The sequence below is a fragment of the Lissotriton helveticus genome, chromosome 2_1, assembly GCF_964261635.1.
Source record: "Lissotriton helveticus chromosome 2_1, aLisHel1.1, whole genome shotgun sequence".
NCBI lineage: Eukaryota > Metazoa > Chordata > Amphibia > Caudata > Salamandridae > Lissotriton > Lissotriton helveticus.
The window spans coordinates 1,063,392,320-1,063,406,008 of NC_136059.1; positions in this window are offsets into that span (position 1 = coordinate 1,063,392,320).

Sequence of the window (13,689 nt, forward strand, 5' to 3'; positions counted from 1 at the left end):
ACGTCCTGATGTGTCTAGGAATCTTGCTAAGTTTTTAAGTCCTATGAGTGTAATTAAAACCTTTAATAATGCAGTGAAAATTCACGATCATCAAATTTTAATCTCAAAAGAGTTGCGATCTTCAAACGGGAGTCTGGTGTGCCTGTCTCTTTGGCGAACCCAGCGCTGTATCTGGGGATGGTGAAAAGGAGGTTGTGATGAGGGAACAAAATCGTCATGTGGGAAATTTGATTGCAAGAAGACAATCAGGCAGGATGGTGAGATGACCTACGCATCTGAAGGATTATGCTTAAAGCTTACTTGCACAATCCTATCAGTTACACTTAGACATGTCGGTTAAACCATCTTCTGATGAATTGTGCCCTCTCTCTTTATTCCTTGTTGTCTATATAATTCTTCATTTCTGTGAAGGAAGGGAGTTGTGTGGCATGCGCCAAGGAAAGCATAACACCTGTTGTAACTTGTCTTCAATAGCAGCGTGATGTCATTATGTCTTCCTCAGCCAAGTGGAACGTTGTAGATGTCATTGGAATTTAGGTATGTCATAAGGTGTCAACAGGGGTGGAATTTTGTGGGAGTAGTGGCAGTTGGTTCCTTGCTGCAGTCTGTGATGGGTAAGATCTTCTGTATGGAACAAACTTGGACCTTTTAACCCATACTACATCCATGGAGGAAGTACAACACAAGTCTAAGTCAACCTTCTTCTGTACACCCTTGATATTAGGCAGTGCTTTGCTTCTTTATAGAAATCTCAATGTCAAATATCTAAACATATCCATGTAATGGTTTGTATTGTCGTGTAGTTCCTATAAACCTATATAGGATCTGCACATTTAGACAACATAACTGCAGGATTGGTATCAGACTGATTCCAGACGCCCCCACTAGGTATGTTCGCCTGTATACCCTGTATACCAGCTAGCTCACACTGCCACTATAAACCCCTCTTACCAAGGAAAGAATAGTTTTTGACAGCTATCAAACATGACAACTCTGTCCGGTCAGGGATCGTGGAAACAGTACAGTACTTTTTGCTTAGTCACTCATTCTCATTTCGTCTCAGAGAAATACACTGAATAAACATTGGGGACGTTTTCAATAAGCATTTATTGAACCAGCGTCATTCTAATGTAAAATTGGTGTGCTGAAACAACCATAAGACAGAAACAGATATAGATGATTGTAAGCACCAATAGAGTAAAAGGATGGTAGATTCCTACCATCATGCTAAAACCGTGAAGACAGGCAAGCATTAAAATACATGACAGTAATAATGAGTAATCCTACAATGCAACCTTAACTAGACGTACCTAGCATGTATGTAGGGTTAGAGCCAAGAATCCCCCGTAGGATGAAGCTAACCCCATTAACTGAATTGAGAGACTGTAGGGCCACGTCTTGGTCTCTAGATGTACACCCCGTGAGGGATGTCGGACCACTGCCTGTCAGCATGGAAGTCCTTTTCTCCTCTGCTTGTCTCAGCAAATATATGATGTTTATATACCCAAAGCGGTACCCTCACAGAATATACCTTGCTGTGTCATGTGGGGCTAGGATGATGTAAGGAATAACCCTTATACATAGTTATTATGCAGGAGATGGTAGTCCTGCTGAGATTCCAAGAATCCTCATGCATAATGAATGAGACTAGTTTTCGGAGAAAACCCCATGTCATGTAGGCATTACCGTAACTTCGTAAAAGGTCAGTACTAAGAACCGTTATGCAATGTAATATATGGGGAAATATAGGTGAAAGGTCTGTTTGCAACCTGAGCCTATATTGGGCACCTGTATGAAACATAACAGTATTGCAAAATCATTGACTGCCACTGTTATACGCTGCGGTTTCCAGATGGCTGGGACGCATTGAAGCTGGTCAGAATCCACCATTCTAGATAGGTTGAGTAAAATACACGTGTTAGATAACCTGCGCTCACCCTTGGGAAGCTTGGCACTGAGCAGTCAGGCTTATCCTCAAGGCTGACGTATAAAGATTGGCACAACATTATCCTTGCAACACACTGCTTATGCTATAAAGATACTCCACACTGTATGTATAAAACACTGGTCTTTGTATTACACGCACACATTGTAATCAAAACGAAATACACATTGTATATACACTGTACAGTTATATGCACTTGTTGAACTTTCCCATTAGCAGCCAAGCAGCATGAACATATATGCCCTAAACAGAGGTATTTATCCAACACAACATTCCCCAATATCGCATACCCTCAACAGTTGCAATCGTTAAGCAATCACAGGTCTTTGACTATGCCTCGTGACCCAGCCCCTCAGACTCTCAACTACACCAACCAACAATACACATTGCCCCTACTGGCGCCACATGGATTAGATTGTCTGAACCACCTAACACGAAAAGAAACAGTTACTTCGTTTTGTCAATCCAGATTAGACCTCCAGGTGCCCAGCAGCACCTACACGAGTGCGGGATCACTAGTCTCCTGTAGACAAAAGGTTGGGACCCAGGAAGCTGGCGCACTTCCAAGTCTGAAAAACCTTTTCCCCTCAGGCGGCGGTGCGAGCTGCCATAGCTCCTGACAGCCAGCTGTAGGTGCCCAAAAGGTTCAACAAAACCCCTCAGGCCCCGTCACGATGTTCTACACAACAAAATACCTTGTGGTGTGGGTCCAGAGAAAGTGAGCCAGCGACCTTGGAGAGAGGCTGCGATGTCAGGCTACGTCGTCCTCCCAATATATATGTTGAAGACAGTCTCAGCTCCCAGCTCAGATCCCCCAACACCCCTCAGACACCACATGCTCCGGAGTGTAAGCTAGCACAGGTCTCCTGGTTGCAAGCATGGATCCCAAGCACTCTGCAAGCTCCCCTCACACTCCTCAAACTCCTTACATCCTGGCACCTCAGGTGGCTGCTGATCTTTACAAGCACACTCCTGTGCACAGTGTGATGACGGCATACGTCAGTACAGTCCTTGTCCCAACTGATGATCATTTCCACTCCTTTCTGCCATACCCTGCGTGGTCATTACGATTTTGTGGAAACAGGGAGATCCTTTGTGTCCCTGGAATCTCGTGTATAGGAGGCCTGCCAGCTGGCCCTTGAAGGGTACTTAGGGACCGGCCCCACAACAGTTGGTACTTAGCTGCAGGCCAGCAAAATCCAGGCAAAATCCACCAACTGATAACCCCCTTTCTGAAGCACAACAAGCTCCAAGCCACCCCCAGTCTGCGGATAATCCAGTTGCAGTCCCTCCTGCCCTAATGATTCCTCTTGTCACTGTCCCAGCACCGAACCAGCGAAGTATGGTTCCAAATCCAAAAGCATCTCTTCTTTCGGAGGCTAGAGCCCCAGTAGGTATACCCACAATAAACTTTGAAGATGCAATCAGTTCAAAGGACCACCTTTGAAATTCACAGGCCCTCTCTAAATTGTGTCCTGTCTGCCATCCTACTCTGGGAGCTTTTATCACTATCTTTAGTGCAGCCAAGAATTGCCGCTTGGAATGCAGGTACCAATTCCACCCCCACATACCCATCCTAGAAAAGCCCCTCAGAGTGAGAGGTCTGCAGTTGACCTTGAGCACCAAGTTTATGTCCTTCTATCAGGAATGCACAAATGTAGCTGTCCCCCCAGCACCCAGTTGTGAATTGGAATCAGGCCGACAGGCACACAGAGCCATGAGCATCAAAAGGCATATTTTCCCAAAGTGACATTTCCACATACGTAATGTCGGATCCACTTGCACTATTGGAGAGGATTCACCATTACAAACTCAGCGATATCAAACTCTATACTGCTACTATTCTGCCCATAGGAAATACTGCTCAATAGCATTTCCCTACATTTCACCATGCTAATCCAATGCGAGAAGAAGGACCCATCGTACTGAACACACCATCTGGTACCATTCATAAACTTCCATGTAAGGTACACGCGCACATGCCCTACCTCTTCCCAACACCACACCCTGTCACCAGGGAGAACACCGATATATCAAGAGATATGCAGAACCTTGGCACATAGCTTTATAAATTTAGAGCCGAGTAACAGTAACCTGCGCACACATGCCTCACCAGTGCAAACCTGTGGCACGATTGATGAGCTACCAGTGTGGATGGCACAACCCGTGCTGCAGGCCCACAGAGGAGCATTCGAGGTACATGCCCTGGGTATATATATGTCTTACCTCTAGACAAGTGGCTTAAAGCTAACGTGAATCTGCCAATCATGTATACACCAATCACCTGTATGTATATGACGATCACAGTACTTTGGCACTGAATGGCAGCGTCAAACACACCCAAAGTCCTGAGCCAGCAAAATAAGGTCCAAACTTAAGGTCAGCAGCCAAAAAGGTCAGGGGAGACCATGCAAAAGATGCACGGTCTAACAGGCGCTAATAAATGTCTTTGGTGGAAAGTAAGGCAATGCTTGATGCAAACACCTCTCACCAGCATTTGTAACATTGTGGAGATCTGACTGAAGGGGTTGTGGATGATGACCCCCTCCTTAAGCACCATAACATATAAATATTGAAGTACAGAGACACCGAATATTAAGAGTAGCGCCACTGTCACTAGACTAGACTACACTAATCATCCCCACAATCATTTACCTCTTACCAGCATATTAAGACGTGGCGGTGGCAATGTTTCGCCAAAATATTTGTTGTGTTGCATTTTATTGTGATGGTGATGTATTGCATTATTTTTCTATTGTTGTGTTTTTAGGCTGCATTGTGTTATGTTGTATTGTACTACGGTTGTTGGGATGCATTCTGTTTTTACTATTTTGTTGTTGTGTGCCCTGTTATGTTTCATTGTGTTGTTTTATTTTGCCTTATGTTACGTTGTTTTGCTGTGTTCCATTGTTGACATTAGAGATACAAATGCTTCTGGATTTCTAGTCAAAAACAGCACATTTCTTTAAGATTTAAATGAAACACAACCATTTACTATTGTATAATGTGGGAACATATAGCTTCTGGAGCTCCTCAACTATTTAAGCCACTCAGAAGCTCAGAACAGTGATACAGGCTTGTCTTAAATTAGCATGTTTTGAGCTCACTTTATGTCAAACGCCTGTAGTCTGCCACACAAAGAAAAAATCAGTTCGACTATCAGGAAGTGCACTAAATATCCTACTTTTTGTTAAAGCCTCAATTGTCATAACAAATATTCAAGTAAATACAGTGTACCCTTTTGGGCTGTGTGTTGTAATTATAACCATAAAGACGTTTGGCAGTTTATCACAATCTTGGCAGTAGAATTTCTAAAGAGTAATTTAACCATGTTAATACAGGTTTTCTCCAATCTTCGAACTTTTAATTCACCCTAACTATAGTGCAAATTAAATAAATCACACAATTTGGCACATCAATTGACAACATTGGGAACTCATTATCCCAGTTTGCTCAACATGACGTAAAAAACTATTCTAAGATTGTTTGAGATTGAGCATCTGTAAATCTCTTTTAATTGTTTTAATTGTTGCTGTTCAATATACTAATACATTTTTCTAATTGTTCAAACAAATGAGTATAATGACATGTACTTTAATACATCTTAGTCTGGTTTCTTAAATTAATACAATGTTTTATTGTTTGTTCGATGATGGTAGATACCCTTTGAAATAGCATCTCTCTAAAAGTGAGCTCTTTCTGTGTCTTGTAAAACTCTCTGTACCAACCATCTCTGCTAAGGGATATGAAAAATATTTAAAAGTGTAAGTGGCATTGTTGACTTCATTTACATCTGTTCCACCCTGTAGTTTCAATGTTGATGATTTTATTAAAAACCATACCAGTACTATTATCCATATATATTTTTATTAACACTGGATCTACACCTTTTGTTTCTTTATATACTTTGCCAAAGCTGCACTTCTAAGGGTCAAATGCTATATTGACATTTATCACTTCTGTTTTATCACCTTCATTCCACTGTACCCCTGTGTATGTAATTTGTATTTAATAAGTTATTAGTCCCTGATAAAAGACTTTCATCCGCTCCTTCTTGGGCTGTGCTCCTGAAATCTGGAATTCACTGTCAACTGAATTTTGCTAGGCCACCTTTTTTACCTTCTAGAACAAAGAACAGAAGACCTTCCTCTTCAACAACATCCTAAAATAATAATATATGTGATTTCCCATTGGGGCTTTTGTGAAGAGCTAGGCCTTCAGCTTCTTGGGGAACTCAAGAAGTGAGGAGGGGGCTCTGATGTGTTGAGGCTTATGGATGTGGGTGGAGCCAATAAAGGGAAGTGCCTCCACTGGAGGGAGTGGGCGGAGCTGCAGAAGTGGGTGTGGCCTGTTTAAAAACTGTGAGCACCTGCAATTCATATTTTACAAATTAAGCTCTGCCATAGCGCTAGAGTTTGCCATTTCATGTCATCATACTTCTTTCCTTATAATATCGCTCGCACCCATTTTACCTATCATGAGAGACACAACAGTGGGAGTAATGACAATTTTGGGCTCCCACCACCTGCACTACATCAAACATGAAGGCAAAATGTACTGGGTTAATGCTTAAACTGGGCTCTCAGCCCCCCTCTTTGCACCCACTTTACCCACCTCTGCTGGGATTCAAAATCTCTGAAACTCCTGAAGTTTTCATCTGGCTCTCATACCAGACCTTCTTTGGCTCATTCTCAAAGTAAACCACATCTCCTGTGCCTTGTAAAACAAACTTTTGAAGTTTTCCTCAGCTTAGCTCTTAGTAGTAGTAAAACTAAGTTTATTGGGACAATTATCCATAAAACATTCTAAAACAATAAAACAACTGTAAAATATGTCAATTGACTTAAAACTCACTGCCCCTGCCAAGAACAGCACATCCTATTCAAACCTGTCCTTGAAACTCTGTTTGACAGCAGGTATGAAGTGTGCAATTCCCACTGCCATATCAAGATAGCAACAGACAACAGCTCCATTGACTCCAACCTTTGTAATGTTCTGTATTTCAAAAACAGGGGAGTTAAAAATGTACAACGAGCATGAATATAGAAAACACAATCCATAAGTACATGAGACAAGGAGCATTTTACATGCAGGGGGCATGTTCGAAATTCATTACCATCCCGGCTCACATTACACTATTTACGGGCCCAAAAGATTGGATCATACCCACTCTCACCATTAAAATGTAATTCCATAATCTAGGGTCCGTATTTGTGTCAGATATGGGGAAAACAATTCCTGGCCAAGGGTATTTAATGAGAAGCTGATGGAAGGCTGTGGTATTTGTATTCAGTGCCATGCATCTTTCCTACTTCCCTGCCTTGCTGCTCAGCCAGAGTGGATGTGTTGTGGAATGCTGGGGCATGTGAGGTAATGGAATGTTGGGGATGCCTGGTGAATGAGTGTCAGTTGGGAGTATGGGCTGAGCAGCAAGGGAGCTGCTCCTGGTGGGGCTCGCACTATGATCTAAGACTATAACAATAAAGTACCATCTTCTTCATTCACACCTCGGCTACATGGACTTATTTTATATTACCACATTTGGCGACGATCTGGAAAATCTACGTGTACCTGATTAATTACAAATTGTAATATTCTGAAGAAAGCTCAAGACAACTACAAGAATCCTTTGTAACTACAACCTTTGATGTTTAAGACAAGGTAAAGAATATTTTAAAATGACTTGATACATATTTACAGCATATTGGCACCCCTGAGAGCCCCAACAGTGACCACTTCACCGGTCGCCCACTTCCTAGCCTGCCAGTCCCAGCTGTAATTCACATTTCTGCTGCCTGCTTTTCTGCTGCTGCCTCCCTGTTTCAGCTATCTACCTGCAATTAAGTTTGCCTCTCCTGCTGTTTGGAAAAGATGTTGCTGCCTTCCTGCTCCTGTATGAGTTTTCTGCGTTCCTCTCAGCTTTGATTTTTTTTTTACATTTATGTTAACTACCTGCCTTTAAGTTTGCCTCCTCTGCTGTGATTGTCTACTTCAAAGTGCTTTGCGCACTAAGGGCCTCATTTATGAAAAGTGATGCATCGCTGCGTGAAAACAGTGATGCGTCATTTTTTACTGCGTACTCCTTGCGACACCAATGATGCGTCATATTTAATGTATGACACATCATGTCGCAAGGAGTTACAGATACGTCAGTATTTCTGACGTATCTCTAAGCGCAAAAGTGACGCATTGCTGGAGTGTGTCACAAAAGTGACGCAACTCCAGCAATGCACCCTTTCACATGGGGCAAGCCCCATGTGAAAGGGCCTGCGTCAGTCTTACGCCTGCTGTGAGGCAAGCGCAAGATTTTGACGCAACGGCGTCCTAAAAGTGACGCAGTGAAATCTCATAGATTTCACTACGTCACTTCTACGACGCTTCCTTGCGTCAATACGCCCCCCTTGCATACATTATACCTGGCGCAGGTATAATGTGGCGCAGGGGTTTACAAAGTGACGCATCTACCTAGATGCGTCACTTTGTAAATATGGTGCAACAAGGCACATTATTTACGCTGCTGGTGCAGTGGCGTAAAAGTGACGCACGGCCTCATAAATGAGGCCCTAAAATCGATAAGAGATTCATTTTTTTATCGTCCCTGTGGTGGTCTGGAAAAATTATTTTTTATGATTGAGGAGCGGATAGTGAGAGGTAAAGTCATCTGGCAGAAGCAGGAGCACCGTAGAGGTAAAGTCATCTGGCAGAAGGATGAGCACTGTCGCTGAATTCATTTGTGAAGTGTAGCACCGTAACCTGATTTCAGTTGTTTATTATTGTAGCATCGCGCTACTAAATATGACAGACACCAAGCGTTAGTTATGAATGAGCTTTTATTTCTGCTTCTTCCTTTGACCCTGTCCCTACTCTAACTGTCCTAACCTCGTCCCCTTAGCTCCTCCTGTACCTGTTCCCCTAGCTCCACCCCAACCACTAGACTGCATCACGATACCACATCTCCCCCTTTGTTAACAAAATTAATTTAGCGTCCACCATATCTGTAGTTCTTCGATCAGCCACATGGGTCTGCAGGCCGCCCCTTTAAGCTATGACGACACATCTCCAGTTCCAATGGTGTGGCTTCCTCTTGCCTGGACAAAAGTCTCCTTGACTACAGGAGTGCATCTTTGAAATTGCGAAATGTCTTGTGTGATCTTCTTGTTCCTTGATTCATGGTGGTTTCCGATAGGCTTCTGGGTTATCCACTCATCTTCAGTCTCCGAGGCGATCATGACTGCTCCTCGTGATGTGACCATGAAGGGCTCAGCATGATGGCGGCAGTCCGTTTTCCTTTGAGGCTCTTGTTCGATTGACGCTTGATCTCCTTCATGTGAGGATGTTGTTCTGGTTCCTTTTCGAGCACCGGCACATAATTTGACTTCCTTTTGTTTTGTCCCATCGAGGGTGGCACTGTCTTCCTGCTCAACGTCATGCATACCAGACGGTGACGCACCATTTGAAAAGATCATCCTAGTTTGGTCCGGGGACTCATTTGCCATCCTCGTCTGGTCGAGGGGCTCATTTGCTGCCGCTGGTTGTCTCACCCACTCCCACTCACTTTTGGGACTGGTGAACCTTTTAACTACCTGAGCATGTCCACGTTTTCCTCTCCTCTGATGATGATTTGTCTCTGTCAACACGTCAGGGTTTCCTTGCAGAGTGGCTGGATAGTCCTTTCTCATCCTGTGTGTAATGTCCCTTATATCTGTTTTCATTAGGTAGGTCCTTTGAGTCAGCCTCGCTGACCCCTTCAGGGATGACGGTATGTTCTTGATGTCTCGACATACCTGCGACTGACATGACAGATTGTCTTGGGGTGTGATTGGTTCTTCAGAGACATTGGTGTGAGATAGTTTACTCTTGACGGGAAGACCGTCCTTTGGTTCGATGGTGTGTTCGGGTGATTGATGCCATGGACGTTGTCGGGACCATGGCTCGGTCGACCCGAGAGATCGAACAGACATGCTTTCTGAATCGGAAGAGTCTTTTGCTGATTTCCTTCGAGAACGTTCCTTTGGGTGTATCTGGAATGATAGATTTCTTACACAGGTAGGCCGTGACGGGCTGATCCTAGAGTCGGAGTTCTCTTTGGGATATTTCTCCGGGTACCTTTCTCGAAGTGGCTTCGGTGCCATCTCACTGGAGAGGTTGTTTGATAACCACCTGTTTATTTCTTGTATTTGATCCCCGGGTACTTTGTCTCTGCCTCTCTCGGGTAGTGATAATGGCCTCCTCCCAGTTTCCTCATTCTTTTGGATGTCATGAACGCGTTTGTCTTCCCCCTTTCGTTGCCTGGCTGACTCAGTCCACCTTATGCAGTTCACTTCCTCTTCACACTTGTTTGGTGTACTGACATCTGTGTTACCGGTGTGGTGTGTTCTACTGTTTGACGTCTCCTCGGACTCGTCTCTCGAACAGTGAGCTGCTTGTGTGTGGTCGTGTACCGATTTCCAGCGTTGACTTGATTTGTTCAGTCTTCTATATTTTGCCTTTCTTGCGCGTTTGTTGGGCAGACTGTCATCTGGTCCATTGGTGTGATCTGTCCCACTTGACACTTCATCTGCTTCAGAACCGTTTGCACCATCTGTTGACTGACTCCTTGAGGTTGAATAACTCCTTGAGGTTGAATAACTCCTTAAGGTTGTATCAGTGCCGCTATCGCAATCCTGACTCATCCTGGTCTTTTGTGTTGTTGACTCGGAGTATTTCATGACGCTTTGTCCCTTGTTTTGTCTTGGCTCTGATCTGCCTTCACCCTCCCTCTTTCTGGTTTTGTTTGTTTCCTGGGCCTTGCCCCCAGACACGAGGGATGTCTCTTCCCAAACATCTTTGTGTCTTGCATTCGAGTGCACGTCTTTTGATATGTCTCTTACTTTGACCCGCACTCCAACCTCGGCCCCTCTGATGATTCTCTTTAGCGACCACTGCCCCTGAAGAATCTTGCGCTTCGTGTCTGCATTTGAACAGCCTTCGATTATCCGGAGCCGAACTGCTTCTTCATTTGTAAATGCATTGAAGTAGCAGCATGGTACCAAGCTTTGTAACCGGGCGATGAAATTTGGCAATGGTTCTCCTGGTTCCTGCCGGGCTGTGGTGAAGGCGATGCGAGCATGATCCACGTCTACCTGTGCATGGAAATGGGCACGTAGCTTCTCTTGGAGTCTCTCATAGGTCTCTGTGTCCTTTTCAGGAAATGTTCTGACTAAGCGTCGGCCCTCATGACCTACCAGTTGGAGGAGTAGTATCAGACATTTTCTATCTCTTCTTTCACCGATTGCGTCAAGAAAATCATCCAGTGATTCCAGCCACCGGTTCCACTTGGGACCCAAACTCTGACTGTCAGTCTGTGTCACTGGGGGTGGTACTTCAATGCAGGGATTGGATTTTTGTTTTCCTTTTCTCACCGACATGACGGAGGAGAGTCCTAGTATGCTACTGTCGCAAGACTGTTCGCTTGTGCTATCCGTGTTATTCTATAACTCTCTGCAGTTGAGGTCTTACGTGCAATTGTGTCCTCTTTGATTTTAATTGCTTACTTTCACTTAGCCTTGGAACTTACTTTGTGACCTGGGTTCGTTCGTGCCTGTTGCATTCCAGGCTCGCATTTGCTCGGGCTTGTTGCATCTGAGGCTTGGGCTGGTGCTTGTTGCATTCGCGCTTGATATTGGCTTGTGTGTTGCATGCGTGACTTGTGTTTACCTGCGTTCTTTGTAGTCGCGCCTTACATTTCCTTGTGCTTATCTACATCTGACGCTTGTTTCTGCTCGGGCTCATCTATTTCAGGCCTTGCAGTTGCCTGTGGTTATTTATTCTCAATCGTTGCCTTGGGTTGGTCCTTACATTTGCTTGTACTTGTTTCGTTGCAATTCTTGCATTTGCTAATGCGTGTTCCTGTACATTCGTCACGGCTTGTTCATCTACATTCATCAATGCTTGTTTCTTCACGTTTGTCAATGTTCGTTCATTTACCTTTGCCAGTGCTTGTTGCTAAAACGACTTCGATTCATCACACTCCTTGTTGCTTGTATCAGTGCTCGATTGTGCTCAAGGTCGTCTTTGTTTGTTACTTGTGCTAGCTCGTGCTTGTTTCATTTGTTTCCTGCATCTGCTTGTCTACACATTGCACTTCTTGCATTTACTCGTGCTTGTTTGTTTGTTTCATCCTTTTGCATGTGCTTGTACTTGTTTTCTTATGGTACCTTGTGCATTTGCTCGTACTTGTGTACTCGTTTCATCTATTGCCTTATCTTGTGCTTGTTTACTCGTTTAGCCTCTTGCATTAGCTTGTGCTTGTTTATTTGTTTCAGCTTTTGTACTTGCCAATGCTTGTTTTGTTACTGTAACTTTATTCTTCACCAATGCTTGTTGCTCTGCTCAGCTGGCCTGACCTTAAAATGGCCGCCCAGGGTTCCTGGCAGGGGATTGGAGGATCCGCCTGACTCCAAAATGGCCGCCCCTTTCAAACTCTCATGCCTCACGAGATTTCAGCTTCTCTTCAGTCTTGCTTATGTTCAGGCACTCACCCGGCAGTGGCGCACCACGCTGTAGTGTAGTTCCTATTATCCCAATAGGCTCTGCGCATTGGAATAATACCTTCAATAGTATAGGCCTAGACCAGACGTTAACTAGGTCTACTACTGTCGATATTAGACTTAAAGTTTTGGGTTTGCCAGCTAGCTCAGAGTTCACTAGAAACTTTCTCGAATAGGCAAGGAGGAGTTGAACCTCCCTGGATAGACAAGAAGGGATTTAGTTTCTGACAACCATAGAACATGACAACTTTGCTCTCCCCTAATCAAGAGTGTATCTCTAGAGTCGTGTGAAAACAAAAGGCAATTTATTTTACTCAGTCAGTACGTGCATTCTTAGTCTCACCAGATTGTAGAGAAAAGGAAGAGACGGGCGTGTTCAATAAAAGATGTTATTTATTGATCAGTCTCTTTTCTCATACAAGAGAAATGGATCGATATTATTGCAATACTTATGGTTAAGTAAAGTGCATACATTAAAAGCAGAAGTATAAAATAATACTGTAAAAACATTGATATGGTTTCTAAGCCATATGAAGGTTTAAAATGAATAAAATGAATATATACACATATACATTTGACTAATCGTACTCAACTGGTGTTTCTAACTACGCCTACCCCGTGTACCTGACCTAAGCCTAATACGTGGGCGGGAATAGAAAGTTACAGTTTAAGTTAAGTTTGTTTTGCCAAGTGACTGACTAAAGAATTCTCTGCAAGGGGTTATTCAGTTCTGTACCTGGAATCTAGGATGAATGAGGGATGGTATCTCTCGTCTCTGGTCTCGATATTCCAGGCTGCCTGCGAGGGCTACCCGGAAGCGCCGGAGCTGGATTTCTCGGCAGGAGAAAAGGCAGCTTCTCGTTCTCAGCGCGTCAGGAAGGCGGGGCTGCGCCAGCGGGGTCTGCTCTGCTCTGGGCTTCGGCAAGTCTGGCTGCTCCGATCTCGTCACCACCGCGTGTGTTTGCATAGGGCAATATCGGTAATATTTATAACTTTAAGGTGCCGAGATTGACGTAAGGATGGACATAGATACGTCAATAAGGATGTCATATGACTTGGTCGTTAGCACATTCTTTTGCTGAAGTTCTCGATGAAATCAAAACAATGGCCGCAGGGTTTTTCCCAGGTTGTCATAGGTTTGATTTGTTTTGAGAACTCCGTATGCCTTATCAGGGGCTGGAGGAATATCGCTTGTCTAATTAGATGGCAAGCGTT